The following is a 21,851-nucleotide window of genomic DNA, read 5'->3' as shown; positions in this document are numbered from 1 at the left end:
GTTGGGATAGTGAGCAGAAGCGATGCAGTGTGCACATGATTTCAGATCAAACCTTTGAGAGCAAAAGCTCTGTAGAGGGAACAGTGCAATTCCAACATTCATATAAGTACATTGCAGCTATGTAACAGCCCGTACTGTTCATTTTGGAATATATGTGTACATAGGGATAGCCATGCTTCCTTGTTTGTTTTGGAGTTCTAATCTGGAAGCATTCTGTGTAGTCATCTTGTGTTGAAAGCAGGTTCTAACCAAACTGTGGTGTTTCCTTCACTGTTTTCTCCTTCCAAGTCATAGCTGAGATAAAAATCGAGTTGACTCCTGCTCATTGCAAATTGTTGAAGATGGCCCCACTTAGCCTGACTTGGCATTGTGCAGATTAGCGCTTTTTTTGTTGAAGAGTCTGCAGTTCTCTAATCTCCATTATTTCCTGTTCTGTTAGAGCCTAGTTTTTTTCTTGTAGGAAAGCTCTTTACTTTTCTTCCTTTGTATGACTCCCAAAACAAATGGCTGCCTGCTAATCATTGTGCCCAGGTGCCTTCCCAGAAGAACCAACCAGTCTCTAAGAAAGTGCAGAAATATTCAGGGGGAATTGGATTTTCCTTTGGCGACTGAAAAAGAAGTGAAATTAAAACTGCTATACATCATAAACTTAATGCAACTTGCTTTACGGTCCTTGAAAAGCTTATAAAAGGCAAAGATTGTGAGTTGATTTGAAAACATAGAGTCATGAATGCATGTTTTGTTTAGCCTGTTTCTAGAATTTCCATTGCTAGGTTTGTTTATTTAGAAATCAGCCCCTAACAAAAAGCAGTATATATTTTATGAACATTCTTTCCTCAAATCAATTGAGAAAGCTAATGTTACATCTTTGAGCTCTACTAACCACTGACATGCACAGCAGCCATTTCTATGTTGCAGTAACTCAATACATCCGGCAGGCAAGCCTGAAAGAGTGGCTCTCTGGAATACCAGTCACGTGAAGGTAAATATATGATTTAAAACTGCAGTAAATGCAAAGTGCTGCTTGAAAGCCTGTTGCTGGACTTTTCAGGCAGATTTTAAATGAGAGCATACCAGGACTACAGTCTGGGCCCTGCTTTAAGCTTCCAGGGCTGAGCAGCATCAAATGAATGTTAGGCGATTGTGAGCACTCCTTGAATTCCACATTATAACAGGCTTCAAAATGAGCACTGGCTCACTTGTACAGGAAAATTTTACTGTCTGTGGGCCATTGATAGTTTTAGAATATTGGCTCCTGATATTTTGCTATTGATTCTATTTTTTTTTTTCCTTACTGCTACTCAGACATGAGCATGAATGATATCCTATAGGGAAAAATTCTTTTCATTCCTCTGTGTGTGTGTGTGTGTGTGTGTGTGTGATGGACATGTGGGTGCACAGGTATATCGCCCCTCCATGCACATGCAGAAGCCAAGACAGGTTTTTCTCTATGTCTGTATTATACTCTTGAGCTAGACAAAGGCTCCTCATCTCTCATCTAAGCTGGCTGGCCAGTAAACACTCAGAATCTGCCTGTCTCCGCCTTCCAGTGCTGGGGTTACAGGCACTCTGAACCATGCCTAGCTTTTTATAGGAGTATTAGGGATTCAAGCTCACATCCTTATGCTTGCCAACCAAGTGCTCTTATCCACTGAGTCAGGTCTCCAGGACTTTTTGAAAAATAAATCTGTCACATAAGGACTCAGAACCACTTTTTTTTTTTTTTCAGGGGTAAAGCACCTCTTCTGTTGATGGGGGTGCATGGTAAACAGTCTGGCTACAAGGAAGAGTGTGTGAAGGGAAGTTTTCTGTTTTAACAGAATACCTGAAAGTATGCAGTAGGTCATTTAAGCGGCTCCCAGCCTTTAAGTAATGATAAGCATTGAGTAAGACATGGCACACTGTCTTTATTTTAGGACTTAGACTCTTCTGCCATATGCAAAAGAGGAAGCATAAACTGTATGCATTTCTAAAACAATTGGATCCAACATAAATCTATTTAGTTGTGTATATTGCAGATACTTTAACTGGCTTCTTAATTTTGTTCAATCTCTAGGGAACTTCTTTTAAAGTTTACACGGACATATGAGACCATATTAAAATATTTTTATACATGCGACCATAGTCATTTACTTAGCATACCCCCCAAAATCACATGGTATATAAGCTGCCTCGCATTGAAAGAAAATTTACATGTTGCAAATGTATATTTTCTACATATCTTTATAAGCAATTAAATTATTTGAGTATTAATCCACTAAAACTGGCTTCCATTTGCTATACAGTCAGCTCAAGTTACTTCTCCCCTGCTCAGGGCTTTAGCCTGAAAGCCGTAAGAAAGGAAAAGTTCTCTACGTTCATATTTAGAGATGTATTAATATGCTAATTTTATGTTAGGCCCATTCTGAGTGTTTCCCACACATGATGTAATTTAATCCAATGTCCTTGAAAGGTGGGATTTTCTGTGGTTGCAGATAAGGGGTGGAGGCTTCAGGAACCAGTGCAGAGGGAGGCTGCAGAGCTGGACTGCCTGGGCTAGAACCCTGCCGAGCCACGGATGATCTTGCCTTGACACGTTATTGAGCTATTCTGAGTTCCAGCTTCCTCATCTGTACGTGGTTTTGTTGTGGTCGTTGTTGTCATTTTCCTGAGGAGAAATCGAATTATGCATGGGAAGAACTCAGAGCAAGGTCTGGCCCGAATTTAGGCCTCATGCAGGTGGGGTGCTGCCAAGAGGGTACACCAGGCCCTTTCCTCCATCTCATCACTGACCCCAAGCCTGACTCTGAAGTCAAGAGCTGCAACTGGGAGAAAGTGTTTATAATCTCACGGGGAGAATAAACAGTCAGTGTGCGAAACAAGCCAGAGTACAAGAATATGCTTTATTCTGAAAGAAAGATAACAGGATTATTTTAAAAATACACATGGAAATTGCCTCCTTAAAATGATATTTTAGGAAATTCTTTGAAAAAAACAGAAATGACTTTTCCCTTGAGTTTGTATGCTCTTATATGTAGTTCCACATAGGCAGAGTCACCACTAAGCACTACATACCTACATTTTGTACTATTGATTTGCTTTTGCTTGGTGAGAGCACCCATTTTAGTCTCCTGCCCTATGAGAAAATTGTTTCCCTCTGGTGTAATTTACTTCCTTTGTTTATTCACTTTAAGTTTTGAAATGAAAGAACTGACTGTGGATTTCATTGACTGAATAGATTCTGGTTGCTTTTGAATTATTTTGTCCTGAAGCATTGGTATGTATGTACATATATTGTCCTTTTCCTTTAACGCTTGAGGATGCTGGGGTAGCTTCAGGTATTACAGGCCCATGTGTCTGTGATCCACTGGAGAAGGTGCTTGGGGTTTATCTTGCCTGTAGGTGGAATTTTCTAGAACCTCTTGAAGTTATTACTGAGAAATGTACTGATCGTTGTTAGCTTTCTAAAAGGGAAGCAAGATGGAAGCTAAGTAGTGTGAAAAGGACGGCCTCTGTGGTAGGGAAGCCATTTTGAGGATTGTAGACTTTGCTCCCCTTTCTCATGATTCCAGACTACAGATTTTAGTACCACATTTCAATTGGTTACTTTTCAGAAAGTTGAATTTTTTTTCCAGATTTCAGCAAAGAACAAGAAAACTAGTCAGAGTTGATTTTTCCAGTAAATTGTACTCTCACTGTTTTATAAATCAACCTTAATTTTAGTTCCATGTTAGGCTTAGGATTGTAAAATAGTTGGTATCCATCATCCCATAATGCTAATACTGGTTAGATTGGACCCCAATTTGAGCTAATGTAGACTCCAACTATTTCATTATTGTTTGGTTTGCTTTTGTTTAGATTACATGCAAATTTAGATGAAGGCCACATCTGTTGCATTCTTGTGCTGTATTATTTTCAGCACATCTGTCCTCAGTGTAGACACAAGGTTTTCTGAGTGCATTAAATTCTCCTCTTACAATTCCCATTCTCACAGAGAACAGTCCTTCATATTCAGTATAGGAGTGTTCTGGTAAATTTTCTTGTGTATATTCATGCTGACAGAAATGGTTTAGAACGTCGACTTTAAAACTGTTTTAACTATGTCAGATTTTCACAGAGTACTTGCCTTTGCTTAGCAATGTACAGCATGATTGAGAAAGTTTTGAATTCACATTCCCAGGGAAACCCCTGAGGCCAGGTTGACCTAGAACAGGGATGAGACCTCGTTGTTTGCTATTTGTGTATACTTAATTGTTAAATTAGTTTTAAATTTTCATCTTTCTGAAAGAGCTACTTATTTGAGGGTAAATAAAACTTGCTTTCCTAAATTCAATAACTGAGAGACGTGGAGTGCTGGAACTGATTGGCTGAAGTCAGCTTCTGTCATTTTCTCATTTGTCGAGTGTAAAGACACCTCCCCCTCGAGGCAGTGGACCGGCTTGATTAGGTGATGGAGACAAAATAAACTTGGAAGCTTCAGAGAAGTTCATGTGGTAGCTGCTCAGAGCAGGGTCATGGCAGTGTCTTGAGGCCAAGGCCTCTTGGTGACTTTTAAGGAGGAACAAAGACTATTATTTTATCAAAAGGTGATTGTGTGCCACTTCCCCATGCTCTGTATATTAGCTGCTTTCTTGTCATCATTATGACCAAATCTCTGACAGAGTCAAATGAGGAGCGTTATTTCAAAGACACTCCACCATGGCAGGGAGGATATAGTAACTTGGTTACAGTGAAGGAGCATGAGGTGGCAGGTCATATTCGGCAGCTGACCACAAAACAGAGACCTTGACTGGGAGTGGAGCTAGGCTGTCACACCCAGGATCCATCCACAGTGGCCCACAATAGCCATCTGGGGCCTACAAAGGTTCCACAACCTACCAAAACAGCACCAGCAGCTGGGACCAAGTGTTCAAATACAGTAGCCCACAAAGGACATTTCACATTCAAGCCATAACTATGTTAGTCAAGTGATCCGAAAAGCATTCAGTGAAATGTGATAGAAGTGATTTTTATTCCTTTCTCCTCTTCTCTTCTACTATTTCATCTTGCCTCTTCCTCTTTCCTCCATTCAGTGTGATACTCTCCAAAGGTCATAGCTTTTCACCCCAGCTCCTAGTCACCTGGCTTCTTCTTTAAAATATGAAACTGATTTGCCAATAAAACGACATGTTAGACTGTCTAAGATTTTGTGTTTTTCTCTTAAGTTTTTTTGTCAGATACATGTAACACTTTCTGTGCATTGCTTTAAAAAAATAGATCTCGAATGAGATTAAATTGCTTCATATGCCCTTGTAGCCTTTAGAGTAATTCTCCTATAACCCCCTGGATCTCTCTCTCTCTCTCTCTCTCTCTCTCTCTCTCTCTGTCTCTCTCTGTCTCTGTCTCTCTCTTTCTCTTTGTCTCTCTCTCTCTGTCTCTCTCTCTCCCCATAAGACAAAACATTAAATGTTATGACAAAGGAGGACTGGGAATGGTAGAATGTACATTGATCACACCCTTTTATCTTAAATCAACTTTGTCATAACTCCAAAGAATCTTGCGAGTATTTCCAGATATGGATGTTGGTAGCTCCTTCATCTATTTAGCCATTTGTTGCTTGTACTATTATTTTGTGACTTCTTAAACTGATTTTAAAAAATTGATTTAGGCTTTTACATCTAACCCTTCCAACTTGATTTTAAGTTCCTAGAGGGCAGGGGTGCCTGTGATTTCTATGTATGCCCTACAATGGTTACCTAATGAGATCTGGTGAATAAACACAAACTATTCAACCTGAGATTCTCCTACATGACAAGAGTCAAGAAAAAGGATTTCTTGAGGCCACTGAAAAAAAGAATCACCTTTTTTAGGTTACACGATGCCATCGTTGTCCTCATGAGGACTTTAAAATTGCAGAACAGGGTACTCAAAGACATAGGCGGCTTGCAGTGCATTTGGGAGTGTGCTTAGACCGTGCCACAAAATGTTACAGATGCCATCTTACTTAAAAATCACTCAAGGAGGAATTTTTGTGATGAATGTCTGCTGGGAAATGACGGCCAGGAGAAATGTGGAAACCACATGAAATTCACTGCATAAAGAAATCTGGTTCCCATTTCTGCACCGCAGTTTGTGCTCTCGGGAAGAAGGTAAACAAGCTGTTTAAAGCTAAAGCGAACGGCTGGGGGATTAAATGTTAAATCCTGTATCGTAAATGTATTTTGGAGTTGGGGAAATTTAATCCATCACATAAGATCTTTTGAGAAGGGGGAAAACTGGTTGAGTCTTACAGTCTTAGCTCTCTCAGTAGAATGGATGTGTAACTTGCTTCCTATTGATGTGCAGTAGTAAAACTAACAATTTTCAGCTGAAATTAAAACTGAAGATGAGAGTCACATTCTAGACTTCGGTAGGCAGACACTATTTTGAAAGTAAGAATGAAGGAAGCAGGAAAGTCCTTTGTGGGGGGGGATTGTTATTTTTAGATCATCACTTCTGGGCATAGAAATTTAACCTATTATTTTAATATAGCCATTAAAAACTCTGTAAATGAAAAAAAGTGTATGGGTGGAATAAGTGGGAAGAAATGACTGAACTTTTTATTTTCAGAAAAATATTCTTAAGAGTTGATTTTTAAAAAGTTTACTGCTTAATGACTCTTTCACAGTTTAAATTTGTTATGAGGTTGACACTTAAAGTGGAATAAGCCCAATTAAGATAATATGTGTTATAAGTGATAAATATTTCAGTATTTGAAATACAAAGACCACTCACTTAACTGGAATTTTTCAGTGATAAACACAATTTGGTCACAGAGGCCTATGTTGAGGACTGATAGATATGTGTTTCTGAATTCAGGAGGCCTTGTGCTTTGGAAAGCCTATGAGATCAAGCAGATTATAAAACTAAATAGATTATATACTTAAATAGATTTAAACTTTTCCTTCTATAAATTGATTTTCTCTCCTACTTTATAGTAGAAAAAAGATGCTGGGTAAATTAGGAATTAGGTTTTGTACTTTTACTTAGCATACATAATTTTTTTTCTATTTTAACTTTTAATCCAAAAACTCTTAAGTGAGCTGGCTACATTTACTAACACACAATTTGTGCAAGCTTAGATTCACAGTCCAGGGGCCTTACATCCTTGGAAAGTGCCATTTTTCAAATGAAGTACAAAAATATGCCTCCATTCATTTATTCTTTTATTCATCCATTCGCATCGTAAACATGATCAAAAATACCATGAAGACTCTGTGATAAAGATACAAAGATAAACAGTATAAAATTCATGTCTACAGAGAGTTTGCTGGGGATGGCTTAAAGGCAAAAGTAATTGCTATGAAGAAACATAATGATGCAATCTTTGGGATAAATATGCATTTGCACAAATGTTTATGTTTGTCTAAAAATAGCTTTACCTATTAAATGAAACCAAATCCCTTTCTGTTGTTATTGTATTGTCATGTTGTTGTTCTGTTGTGGTTATTGTTGTCATCTGCAGAGTGCAGAGGTCAAGGGCGGAGACTGTGCTTTGAGCCAGGCAGGCTCAGCCCATGGCAGCTCCACCCCTGACTTTGCTCTGAGACCTGGGAAATGTTACTTGTCATTTGTGACTTTTCATCTTTAAAGGGAGGATGATAAGAGCTTTTACTTCATGGAATGGGTGTGAGCCATTGCACAGATTAGTCTAGGAAGGCTTTTGGCATGGTCCTGGTGCATATGAAACAATAAGTATTAGATTCTGTGATAGTTTTCGGATATTTAACAACCAGAATAGTAGGGAACCAACCAATAAAGATTTTTGTTGATTCTGAAACTCTGACCACTAGCATGGTGCAGGTGTTAAGCCCAGTGGGCTGTTGCTGTCATTGTTGCCACTAACAACTTCTGAATCAGGTCTGTCCCCATCCCATGGATGGAACGTCAACTGGCTTCACCTCACAGAGCCTGGGCTTTTAGATACTTATAATTCATTTTTAAAAATCTTCGTTTTAACTAACTGGTCTTAGGATAGATTGATTTTCATGTTCCAGTTAGTCAAGAATGTGTTTGTTGGGCTGGAAAGATGGCTCAGCAATTGTTAAGAGCTCTGCTTTTGCACAGGACCTGGGTTAGGTTCCCAGTATCCACATGGTGGCTAATAATTGTCCATAACTCCAGTTCCAGGGGATCCAGTGCCTTCTTCTAGCCTCATGGGCATTGCATGACATGGGTGCACTTATGTACATGCAGGCAAAACACTTGGACACATAAAATAAAAATCAATCAATCAATAAAAAAAGAATGTATTTGTTGACAATGAATGCTTGGAAGACACACATCAAGCTTTGGGTTTTCTGTTTCTTTTCCCTAGTGTTGGTTAATAATTGTTACAATGTAGCCTTTCTTATGTTCTAATTTTCCCTCCCCTCCCAATCCCTTCTCTTCTGAACTTGCCTCCCCTCCTCTCTTTTCTCAAACCTTCAACCCCCCACTTCCCTTTAGCCCTTCTTTTTTCCCTCTCCTCCCTCACTCCCCTTCTCCTCCAGCTCCTCTTCTCTGCCCCAATCTTCCTTTTCTTTCTTTTGGTCTGAGGAAGATGTTATATAAAACTAATTGCCTCAAGTTCTTAAGTTTTATTAGAAAATTTATAGCAAAATAAAAAGTAGTTACCAAGACCAGTAATGGTATTATCTCATTCAGCATACCCAGCAGACCATTGTTGTGTCCATTTCCCACTGCACTACTCCAATTCTTAAAAAAAACCCAAAAAACAAAAAAAAACACACAGTTGTGTGCTATGAATTCATTCTTTGCTCTAATTAGCCAATAATTCATGGCAAAAAGAAGGTAACCATATGAGGATGTAAGGGGAGTTAAAAGACTCATGTGGACTTGGTTTGCAGCATTGGTACACCTGAGTCACCTACCTGCTAATTCACTCCTTAGTACAAATCTCCAGTTGTAAACTCAGAATTATAATCATAATTCAGCTTTTTCTCACAGTGGTATTGGAGGTTGATGGGCACCTCTGAAGAAGTTCCGGGTTCTTGTGTCTTAAAACAAAGAATTGAGCCAGAGACAGAGTTATAGCAAAAGCAAAGACAGTTTATTAGGAAAACATACCCTTTGAAGGGAGGAAGTACAGCAGTGTTGCACAGTGGACAGGGCTTTTATGTCACACAGCATGGGCTTATTGGTTCATTTGTATAGTATGGGTTTTTATAGTGCATGCTTTGTGGCATGTAGTTCTGCATACAGGTTCATGGGTCACATATGTCATTAGCTTCTTTAATCTCTACCCACTTGGACTGATCAGACTTGGAAACTGAGCACTGTTGAGGCTGGGGAGATGACTCAAAGGGTGACAGCATTTGCTCTGCAAACACAAACACTTGACTTCAAATCCCCAGCACGCATTTAAAATGCCAGGCACAGCTACATGTACTTGTAGCCTGGTCCCGAGGGCTAGCCAGCCTAAATGGTGAACTTCCTTTTCAGTGAGAGACTCTGCCTCAAGGCATAAGGCAGAGAGTGACAGAGGAAGCCCTGGCATGCTGCTCTGGCCTCTGTATGCATGTGCATAGGCACCATTCACACACAACATACAATATATACAAACAAAATAAATTTAGCATATGTGGAAACATGTACCTCTATTCTTTGAAGTAAATGAGACTAAGTTGGAGTCTGTGAAATCCACCTTGAGACAAATATAATGTGATCATCAAGCAAGGTACAGGAAGAATGTTAGGGAATGTTTGATTCAATCCCTGGCTTCCCTGTTACTTTGCAGCAGGAATCTGGCAATGTATCTGCTTTGTCTGTTGCTGAGTTTCCCGAGGATCTCTGTGTATCTCTGTTAAGTAGATGCAAAGCACTAATGCCTAATAGATTTTCACTAAAGTACCTTACAAAGTTATTAAATACTTTTTGCTGTAAGGTGAGAGTTGCTTGAAAAGTCCTAACAATTACCCTATCAATTGGCAAGGTGCTTAAAATAACATGATTATTGGCTTTGATGTGGGGACGGCTGGCCTAGTCTTCTCTGCACTGATTTTGATGGCAGACTTCAGAATGAGTTTGCTAGTCTCTCCATGACTAGGTGAGGCAGTGGCACTAAGTTCCTGAATGGTCCAAATACAGGTTAGCACTTGTCATTTGCAGAATGTGTAAGAAACAGAATGCAGTTCAGGAGCAAAGGAAGGCACAAGGCTAAAGGAGGGCTAAGGACAACCTGAAGCTATCACACCTCACTTCAGCATTGTGCTGCTCAGGTGGTGTAGGCATGGGCAGAGCCCTGGAAAGTGAAACAAAACAAACAACAACAAACCAGCATTATGTGACTCTTGGGAACTTTTAAAAAAAGTTCATCACAATATCTAAATAAGTAATTGGGATACAAGATAAATCCATAGACTTTTGCTCAAATAGGGTGAAGAAAGAAGAAGACACAGTATAAATTGATTGAGTAATGGTTCTCCTCTGCTTGGCACTGGTCATAGTTATTTAATGAGGTGTGACCCCATTTCTACACCCACATTTTAAGAGAGATGTCAAATTTAAAAAGGGTGCCATAGACTAGCAATCAGATAGCTCAGACTCTGGGGTCTGGCAGCATGTCTGACCAAGGGTATACTGAGAAAGAAGGTATTGTTTTAACTGGGTAAGAAACTTAATATTGACCTAACTGCCATTAATGACCTCTGATTTTGCAGTAAGAAGGCTGTTCAGCACAGTTTGTCTTTCAAAGGAAATTAAGCAAAATAAATTAGTGTACATTGCTATCAGAGACTGAGATGAAGCAAAAAGAAGAGCTCTTTGGAATTGATCACTGTTAGACTCCAGGGGACCTGCATTGCCCCTAGGTTGTAGACTTGTAATGATTATCTTTGAAAAAATGGGGTTTACCCATTGGCCTTGGATGGTTAGTTATCTTATTTTCTTTTTTATTTTAATATAATTTTTTTATGTATGTGTGAGTGTATTGCCTGCATGCATGTAAGTGCACCTGTGTCGTGCAAAGCCCACATAGGTCAGAAGAGGGCATCAGCTCCCCTGGGACTGGAGTTATGGATGGTTGTTAGTTGCCATGTGGGTGCTGGGAATTGAACCTGGGTCCTCTGCAAGAGCAGCCAGTACTCTTAACCTTTGAGCCATCTCTCCAGCCTAAGGTTATCATATTTTCTAAAAGCATTATTCTCTAAGGTAATAACTTAGCTAGCAAGTATTTACAGAAGAATTACAAAAGTAGTTCTGTCATTTTCTTAAATTTCATGGTTTTGTGTACTTCAAAGCATTTATTCCACAAGTATGCATTGGACACGGGACCTTTGTTAGCAAATGTTTTTATAGTGGTAGGAAACAAAGCAATATGTGTTATTATTGTCATTGAAAAACAATGCATAATTTTTGCCTAGCTTAGCTCTGCTTTTGATTACTTATATCGAGTCTAACATAATGAAAATATTCTAAACCTAGCATAATGTAATGGCATATCTGTTATTTTGCATATCAATTTTGAAATTTCCTTTAAAGAATTCATGGTTTATAAGGTCAAAAAAACCCCCACATCATTTTGCATCATATAATACACAAAAGGGCTACTTTTCAAACATTTGGCAATAAATTCTGACCTCCTGATTAATGTTAGGTAGCTCCATGGAAAACGTTGTCATGGTGACAACTACTCAGAAACAAATAAACATGCAAAACAGATTTCAATAGAAAAGGAGAGATGGCTTTCTCATGTAGTTTTGAGGCTTTAAAAATACTAAATGGAGATAAGAAAGAGGCTTTTTCCTTGCATATTATTTTTTGTTTCTTGAATTTTGATTTGTGAATGTATTGCTGATTTAAAAATACTACCAATTCCTATTAAACATTGTTAATTGCTCAGTTTTATTTCATAAAAAAAATTGCCTTGTAAATCATTGGTTTTAGAACTATAACAAAAGTCAGGTTTTCTAGAATAATTTTCTTCAGTAGGCTTTACCTGTGCTCAGGTCATGTACAAGGGTCATTCTTCTCCCAGTGCCAGCATTCCATGCAAGGTGACCTCAGTAATAGATGCAGAAGATGTTTTATCAACAAAAATCATATAAATTTATGATGTATACTCTGATGTTTTGGTACATGTTATAGAATGATTACCACAATAAAGTTAACATATCTATCACCTTACATAGTCACCTTTCTTTGTTAGCTCATACTCCCTTAACCGATTTCAAGTATATGCTACAGTAGTTAATGATAATCGCTGTGCTCCACATTTGGGCTTCAGAATTCATTTGGTCTCAGAAAGTTTGACCACTGTCTGCCCATTTCCCCTGTCCTTCCTTGCCCCTGGTAATAACTTTTTCCAATCCCTGTTTCTGTGACTTCTCCTCTTTTGAGTTGTCATATATGAGATCACACAGTATTTGTCTTTCTGTGTCTGACCTATTTCACTTATCGTGATGTCCTTGGAGTTCTTGTGGTATCAGTGACAAAAGTTCCTTCATCAAAAGTTCCTTCATTTTTTCAGGTTGTAGATGATTACATGCTGTGTACCATACATCCTTCATCCATTCATCTGTTCACAGATACTTGAGCACGTCCATTTCTGGGCTAATGTGAATACCAAAAATATGGGTATGATGGAGTAGCAACTTTCTGAGCTTTTTCAAAGTAGCCAAAAGGAAACTTGTTTTCTATTAAGCTAACAGGCTCAGTACTTTATAAACAATAAAAGGTTTATTTGACTCAAGGTTCCAGAATCCAGGAAACCCAAGATGGAGTGGCTTCACCTAGCACAGGCCTTCTTGCTGCATCATAGCATAGCAAAAAGCATCAGGGGGTGAGAGGGAATATTGTGGGAAGAAAAAAAAGAATGAATAAGGGAGGAGGCTGAATTCATCCCTTATTAGGAACATGCTCTCTGACAAATAACCTACTTCCAAAATGACAGCACTCATCTTTATTCAGTAGCTCCTTATTTCTTCTTATAGTATAAAAGGAAAGACAAAGTGAGAATTTAGAACTACCAGAAACCAGGATAACAAAGTGCTTCTGAAAGCCATCAGTGGAGTGAAGGGCTGCATTAATCTCGTGTCACAGCGAGGTAACCGGGAACACCCAAGTCCCCTAGAGACCACAGTGACCATTCTCCTGGTGGTTTCTGAGGAAGCAAGCAAAGTAGTATCTCATTATTTTCTGAAGATTTAACCCCACACCCCAGCGCAAAGATTCTTGACAGGCTGGGGTGAACCACCTATCTAGACTGCAGGTTCCCAAGGCCTTTTCCATCCAGAGCTCTTATGTCTTACGTCTGACCACACTTCAGCCACATGTATGAAAGAATCAACAGAGATGTGTTTGGTTCTAGGGGACATGAGTCTTGGAAGAAGATGAGCTGCTGTGTCTTACTAGGCTTTTGTTTCAAAGCCCAAAGCAGGCAGCCTTCATGCTCATGTGACTGTCAGGAGCTTCCCTCTCCTGAGGCTGAGAACTTGGCACAAAGGCAACCTTATCATTTTAGCCAAGTTTATAAGATTTTCTCGAGATCCAGTTTCAGTAATTGTCCACTCTATCTGGAGAAGCAATCTTAGTGAATTTAGTTAAAGTATGTATGTGTTAAAGACCCAACTGTACCTCACCTTGACTAATCTTTCAAAAAATATAGCTTTGTTGGATAATGGGTGAACAGGAACTCTCTGTACTGTTTTTCTACTTCTTTAGTAAGTCTAAAATGATCTTAAATAAGAAGAATTTTTTAAGTGGGAAATGGGGCTGGTGAAATGGCTCAGTAGGTAAGAACAATTGCTCTGGAAGCATGAATACCTGAGTTCAAATCTCCAGCACCCATATATAGAGTTGGGCATAGCTGAGGCCTGTAGCCTCAGCATTTGGAGGCAGAGACAGGTAGATCCCTAGAGCTCATTGGCCAACCAGTCTAGCTGAAACTGCAAGCTTCCAGTTCAGGGAGAGACCCTGTCTCAGGCAGTACAGTGGAGAGCCACTGAGGCCTCCACATATGTACACATGGGTACACACACACTTATGTACACACACCACTAACACACATATACACACACATACACAACAGGAAATGAAAGATCATACAGAGTGTATATGTTAAAAAGGAAAGACTATATTTCTACATGCTTAATGTACACACACATACCTTTTCTACTGCCTCAGATGTTTTAATGCCACCCTGTAAGTTATAAAATATGGCTCAAATTTATTAACCTTTGAGTTTTAAAAAATGTCTCTCAGAACCCCATCCTACCTTCCCAGTGTTATGAGTCACCATTACTCTATTACCCTGCTCCAAATATCTAGCCAATTTGGTCTCCTTAGTAGCCCACAAAAAAATTCTATTTCTACACCAATCTTCTATACTTTTAAACCAAATATTGCATATAGACCTTCAGTGTTTTATTGGAACATCTTATTATTTTCTTAGTGTATAAAATAATGCCGTGACATTTACATACACACACACACACACACACACACACACACACACACACACGTATATCATTGGCAGCTCTTGCTCTTATATACCTGACTACCCTCCTGATCCCTCCTCTCCCTCTGTTGGTCCCCTTCATCCCCCAAATAGTTTCTTTTCTGTTTTCTTGTGTATGCATAATTAAATCTAGATTCTTCATCCAAGAGAAAACATGTTATCTTGTCTTTCCCTGTCTCTTGTTCTCCCCCTTCCTTAGAGCTCTTCCTCCCCTACTACTGTCATGTGTTGTATATGTATGTGTGTGCATAAATCTGTATTCTGCTTATGAGAGAAAATGTGATATTTGTCTTTCTGAGTCTGCCTTATTTCACTTAACATAACAATCTCCAGTTCCAGCCATTTTCCTGCAAATCACATAATTTCACCTTCTTTATGGTTAAAATTCTATTGTCTGTGTATGCCACATTTCCTTTATCTACTCATCTGTTGATTTTATGGGTTTATGTCTTTTGTCTCTGCTAGAGTTTTTAAGCTGCTCAGAGCCAAGAACATATATATTGTTTGAATTTTTCCACATTGCTTAGAATGTTTATTAATTCCACAGAATTTCATCAGTTACTTTTATACACCAGCCACTGTGCTGGCTGTCTGGAATATGGAAGTGTATTGCCAAGAGTTCTTAAGGGGACTGCCTTGTTTTCCCCTGGCAAGTTAGACTCCTCCCCAGTCCTGCTGCGCCTTGTCCTTACTGCTCTTGCTTAGAGGATTAACATTTCTGTCTCCTTGTCGACACTGCAAGTTCCTTGGAGATAGATACTTGGTCTTTTCTCATTATAGTCCTGGGATTCAGAATAGAGCATGTAGTAATATAAACTATGCATGGGTTGAATGAAGCTAGTGCTAAAAACTCAGTTGAAGGCTGTGGTTAACTGGTGGGATGCTTATGGTCAAAAGCCTCAGCAAAACAGCTCATCTAGCTCTTGAGCAAAATGCTTGAGAATCACGTCCTGGTATTTCTTGTTCTTTTTTCTGCTTCAATCAATATATTTTTAAATTTCCACAGTGCCCCATGACACAGGATTTACATATGCTGTACTCTGGCTACATGTGTCAGGTGATAGTGACTACATACAGATTCCACAGACGTGCGTATACACATTGGAATTGAACTCCTGCCAGCTCTATTATCTCCAGCAATAGAGATCAAGTTGGTGTTAGAACAGAGTTCCTTGAGGACAATCCATTTTTGAATTTGACGTATCTGAATACATGCAAGGTATCTAGAAAGTCCTTATATGCTTAATGGAGTTGACAATGTAAATAATGATAAATGCTCTTCATACCCAGCATTTTCCCCCCTTAGTCGTTGTAATACGGCTAAAAAATGGAACTTTCTGGTTTCAGTTTCCTGCCGTTGTTCTTACCTTTTTTTTTTTTTTCCTCTAAAATTTGTAATTGGTGAAAGCAGGGGTTCAAGGCTGAAAAGGAGCAATGAAGACTTAGGTGATCAGAAGTTCATTCTCAGGTCTATAAAATGGAAAAGGATTGTGTTCTGTCGACTTCTGAATTGAACGTTGCTCATTCTTACTAACAAAAACTCATAATTTTAAATCACATTATTATGGTCTTCACTTAATTGCTTAGAACAAACAGGTACATGTAATTTGCCTTCAAAGAATTTATCAAAACCAGCACACTGAAATTTTGAATCCAGCCACAATTATTTAGCTTCTATTGCTCTGACATAGCACAGTCAGGACTTGAAGTAAAAAGATTCAAGTTTCTAAACTCTGCCTTGATATCTCATCCTACCTCCCCATAGTAAGATTTTTTTTAAGTGCAATTTCCTGTGAACTGGAGATTAATTCCTGATGCTTTGAGGGCTTAGGGTCTTCAGATGAAAGACTACAGAGGGGAAACATGGACAGTCTGTTTCCGGCAGCAATTACACTCTTTACATTTCATAGTTATTATGCTGTTTCTCTGAATACAGGTACAGCTTTGCTTTCCTTCAGAATAGAACAAGAATTCCCTGATGGCTTCATAATTCACTCTGCAATACTTTGCAGTGAGTGCTTGCTCAGCGAGTGCTTGTGTATGAGTGAATGCCGTTGGCTTATCAGTTGTTCAGTACAGTTTCCCTATATTTGTTTTTCAGTCTTGAAATGTTAACTATACTGCAATGGAAAAGTAAAGAGCTCTACCTTCCATCCCTTCATTCTGGCCCATGTTTTCTTTTTTTGTTTGTGTATGTTAACACAGAAGATGAAAGGGAATCTTGTATATTGTAATAAAAGGTTTAGTGGTCTTGGGAGGGTAGACACTTTAAACAGGGCTGAGTATGCAATTGTTTTATTATCAAGACAATTGCCTGATTAAGAACAGTTCTCTGGAAGCTCTCCAAGTATGTGTCTGGATTACCACAGGGTGCTGGAGTGATTAGAATTGCTCATGAGCAACCAATGCCCTGGCATGTCTCCACTAAGCAATTGAACAGCATGGAATCCCGGAGAGACAAGACTGTAGTTGAAAGTACGCTCTTCCTGCTCTTGACTTCTTTGCCTCCTTGGAAGGTCTCTGTGCGGGAACTCTTAGTCAGACCAACGCCACTCAAGACAGACCCTTTCACACGGTTTTATTCCTTATAGAAACTGGCACTGATGGACACTTGTAGATATTTTTAAATCAGATAGACATTTTTGGGTCTACATGAAAAAAAATTGTAAAAACAGAGAATAAACAAACACACAACGGCTTTATCCTGTTGTTCACAGAGATGAAACTCTGCCCACATTTTGAGAGAAATCCTGGCTCTTTCACATTTCCATTTTCAAAGGTGCAAATATTTGTAAGTGACTGATGAAAAAGTCAAGGATGGGGCTGAAGAGATAGATTAGCTCAGGGGTTCAGAGTGCTTGCTGCTCTTCCAGAGAATCTGAGTTTATTTAGTTCCCAGCACCTATGTCAGGTGGCTGACAACTACCTGTAACTCCAGCTCTGGGGAATCTGTGCCTTCTTCTGGCCCCTGCCAACCTACCTGCACTCACCTGCACATATTCAGACATGTGCGTGCACATGCACCCACACCCACACTGAGAGAGAGAGAGAGAGAGAGAGAGAGAGAGAGAGAGAGAGAGAGAGAGAGAGAAATTAAAAAAAGTGAAATAAAAAAAAAAAAGAGAAATAAAAATTTTTGAAAAGTTTTGTTTCGTTTTGTTATGAGACAGGGCCCTCCCTGTGGCCACAGCTATGCTCGTCATGTAGACCAGACTGGATAGCTGGTTTAGAAGGAAGAGAGGATTCCTTCACCTGGCATGGAGGGACTTGTTAGGCTATGGTTCGTGGGGAGTATTATCATAGATTAGTAGAAGGAACATTGCGTCCATGTTACTGAAAGCAATTTGTGGAATCGATGGAATCCCGATCAGAATCCCCATAACATTCTTCACAGACACAGAGAACAAATAATTCTATTCCTGGATAGTGAAAGCAAAAGAATAATGGTCGAGAGATTAACATTCCAGGTTTCAAGATATAAGAGAGAGAGAGAGAGAGAGAGAGAGAGAGAGAGAGAGAGAGAGAGAGAGAGAAATTTTAAAAAGTCAGGATGGTGGAAATTGTAGTGTTTGGATATGTGCATCAGCTCTTTGTTTATCTGCTGCAGCTCCATGCAGTTCCTCTTTCATCCAGCAGAAGAAGAGATTTCACCACACTGTCGCTCAGTTGTTGTCTCCATGAACCCTTGTTATACAGTGTCCTTCCCTGTTTCTGCAACCTGCTGGGATGAAATTCCACATTGAGTTGCCGTCCCTTCACTCCAGATAATTTTTTTCAGAGTGCAGGAGACTGAACCCAGAGCTACCCAGTACAAGATAAGCAAGTTCTTTACAACAGAGCAACACCTCCAGCCCCCTGACCAGTTTACAAAAGAAGGGTCTCTCACAATTCTCCTTCAAGTGAGTGAGCTGAGTGAGTACAGGCTCTCCCAGCATCTGAGTCCTATGCTTCATTTGCCCCTGCAAGGCCCAACTATAGCTCTGTGACTGCTTTTCTCATAAGAGAATTATTCTTTGTATCATTTTCATGAACTCATTATCTTTTCTTCTCATCGGACTTTAAGTCTTTTAGGAAACATGGCATTTTGGCTATAGGTATGTAGCTTTTAAATAGTTAAACTATTTCCTGACTTTTGGTTTCTGATGCCCCTAATGTGACCAGTCATTCCACTGAACTTTGATATGATTCTCCTTAAAAATATGCTGGATAACTTGGGTCCTTGAACTTGGGAGTAGGAAGAAGCTTTAGGGAGATCTAGCATGAATTGAGAGGAAACTTCATTAGTAAACCTGACCTGCAGTTAGGAACTGAGGTTCATAATAGATAGCCCTTTCTCAGAATGGGTGACGTCAGAAAAGTTGTTACTTGAAATGAATACAAGTTTCTGAAATGCTGAATGGTTTGTTGTGATATTTAAATGAATTCTACATACTTTATCTTCTTTTGTAGAATTTCTGTTTTAATAGCAAAGCTCGAAATCAAATGCTGGCTGTTTTTGGTGTGTGAAGACATCCTTTGTAACTCTGCTGATAAATGTAGTTGCATTATTTTTTCTAAGTGTGTTTAGGAAGGAATTTGAAAGGAATAAAAAAATCTGTACACTCAGAGACACTAACTGCTATATAAATGTTTTCAGAGGAGAAGAATTAGACAACAACACAATTCATGAAGAGAGAGGTTTTCTCTTTTGTCGTACTTAGGTTTTAAGTTCATATGTATTGAATAGTTAATGTATGTTAAATGTATTGTTTTTAACTTTTTATTCCCATTTGATGGATGAAGAAATGGGCTTAAGATTTCAGGTGCTTTATGTCTCTTAGCTAATAAATGGCAAAGCTGCTATTTGAACAGAGATGTCCAGGGCTCAAACTTTTGATAGCAGAGCAGAAGGCTGGGAGTGAATGGGGCCAACTTTGAAACCAGATCACTGCTTATTGTGAAACCTGAGGTCTTAACCTCTCCATGCCTCCCTAATTCACATTTCTAAAATGTGAATGACAGTAGGATTCTGTGAGTTTATACATGTAGATCTCATGGCATAGCAGTGGATTGTAGCAAGGGCTTCCATGCTAACTGAAGTCATCAGTATTATTATAATTCTTTACTCAGACAGTTACTTTGGGGTTGTTTGTTTAGAATTTATGACTATACACCACAATGGTGTTTGTTTGTTTTGTTTTCTGGCTCCAAGAGCCATGGAACATATAAGTGGACTCTGTCTTTTTCTCTGTCTTCTAGTTTACCCATCTACCCTGGCTGGCACCAAATTTAAGGAAGAAAGATATACTTATGTTTTTTTTTTTGTTGTTGTTTTTTTTTTGAGACAGGGCCTCTCTATAGCCATAGCTATTCAGAAACTTGCTATATAGAGTGGGCTGGCCTCAATCTCACAGATTCATCTGCCTCTGCCTCTGCCTCTTAAGTGTTGGACTTAAAGGCATGTGCTACCATGCCTAGCTACATTTCTGGGTTTTTGAGAGTAAGAACATGCCAACTTTGCCTTTACTTTATTCTAAACTAAAATCAGAAGGGCTGGAGAGATGGCTCAGTGGTTAAGAGCACTAGCTGCTCTTGCAGAGCACCTGTGTTCTGTTCCCAGAAGCCACATGGCAGCTAATAACCGACTGTAACTCTAGTTCCAGGGGATCTGACACCCTTTTTTGGCCTCCATAGGTGTTTCATACAAGGGTATACTTACATACATGCAAGCAAAACTCCCATACACATTAAAAATTTTAAAGTAGAAACAATTGAATTGAGGTGATAGTTCTATGCTGTTGGGAATATGATTTTTTTCATCAGCTTATAGTTTTAAATTTCTGTCCATTCTCAAATTTATCATCCCTTTCTGTTTTCTGTCTAAGATTTCTGTTTCTTTTCAATATGATTTCTGAAAAATAGAGATTGATCAATTTTGTGCCTCAAAGGACACACCTCCAGCTGACCACTCTAATGAGTCCATAGGAGCTGTAAGGAACAACACAACTTCACACAGAAGAAGGCTTATAACTGGTGGTAACCACTGGAATGGATTCTTTGCTGCTGTTTACTTCTATATAGATAGAAATATCTTCGTTGTTCAAGTTCAGCTGTTATGACTTTCTAGAAAGGTTTAAGAGTTGAATGTTTTCTTTCTGGTCATTCTGATCATGTTATTGGATAATAGGATATGTGTTTCACTTATAATGAATAATTCAATGTCATATAATCGAAGTGTGTGGTTCATATATAAGAAAGAAATTGTCTGGATACAAATGTGCCTTTTGGGGTAAGTTGATTGATTATACCTATTCAGTTAGAGAAAGAGGTCAGAAATGTATTTTATCTGGAATTCTTATGTACTTATTGCATTAGTTACTTTTGCATCATTGTGATTAAAGCTGGACAGAAAGGACTTAAGGGAGGAAAGATTTATTTTTGGTCATAGTTTCAGAGGGTTCTAATCCGTAATCATGGAGAAGGCATGGAAGGAAAGCTTGGTGGTTGCTTATGTCATAAAGGGCTAAGGAAGAAAATGCAGATAACAAGGAAGGACTGTTCTAATCTTCAAAAGCCTGCCCCTAGGAATCCACTGCTACTAGCTAGACCCCACCCCCTAAAGATTCCAGAACGTCCCAAAAGAGTGTCCCCTGCTGGGTTCTAGGCATTTGAAGCATCAGTATGCTAGGGACATTTCAGATTCAAAACTGTAATACTCAAAGTTCTACATTTAAGATGGTTGAATTGTCTCCTGTCTGGTCCCCAGCTCCTTGCTGCCATGCACACAGATGGGTGGCATCGGACCTGGACTGGGTGGAGTAGGTCTGCTGAGAGTTGTGGTGACACATTTCACAGTGAGAATTGAGAGGAGGTGATCACAACAAGGATAGGCCCAGGAATAATAGAGTCCAAAGACAGACACAAGATCTCAATATGCAAATTATCATCAAGAAAGGAGGAAAAAGAAGAAAAGAAGCAAGATGTTAGTAAAAGGAAAGCCTGTGGCCCTCCCTTTGGAAGCTGGTGAATACTCTGTGCCTAAAGGAAATCGCAGGTGGTTCGGTTCCATGCTAGACAGTCCATCCTGCACTATACATGGGATCTGATGCATAGGGTTGAAGAGCCCCAGGCAAAGATGAGAGAGGAGACTGTGGATAGGTTTGGGAAAGATATGAGGCAGCTCATGGAGAAGTTGAAGGAAAGGCAGCTGAGTCATAGTCTGTGGGCAGTTAGCACTGCCCTCCCTCCCCTGTGATCATCATCATGAGTTTTGCCTTATGCTCTGAATCCTGAGGTTTTCTCTGAAGATAATATGGGGACCCCTGCTTCCTAAACTTACATGGTTGTGACATAAGTTTTTTTTTGTTGTTACTTGTTCCCTCTTGGATCTCCACTTACCACCAGCTTCTAATTGAAA

The 21,851-nt window shown here is 39.2% G+C and overlaps 1 protein-coding gene and 1 pseudogene across 9 annotated transcripts in view; both read left to right on the top strand.

The window, feature by feature from the left end:
• Positions 1 to 21,851, top strand: part of Dnm3 (dynamin 3) — a 605,597-nt gene that overhangs the window by 326,153 nt on the left and 257,593 nt on the right. The window lies entirely within an intron of this gene.
• LOC103746354 lies at positions 21,069 to 21,720 on the top strand (annotated as a pseudogene).

Source organism: Nannospalax galili, unplaced genomic scaffold (assembly GCF_000622305.1).
Source record: "Nannospalax galili isolate Female #2095 unplaced genomic scaffold, S.galili_v1.0 scaffold624, whole genome shotgun sequence".
Classification (NCBI taxonomy): Eukaryota; Metazoa; Chordata; class Mammalia; order Rodentia; family Spalacidae; genus Nannospalax; species Nannospalax galili.
Note: the sequence above shows the minus strand (reverse complement) of the source record. Positions and strands in the feature narration are given on the sequence as shown.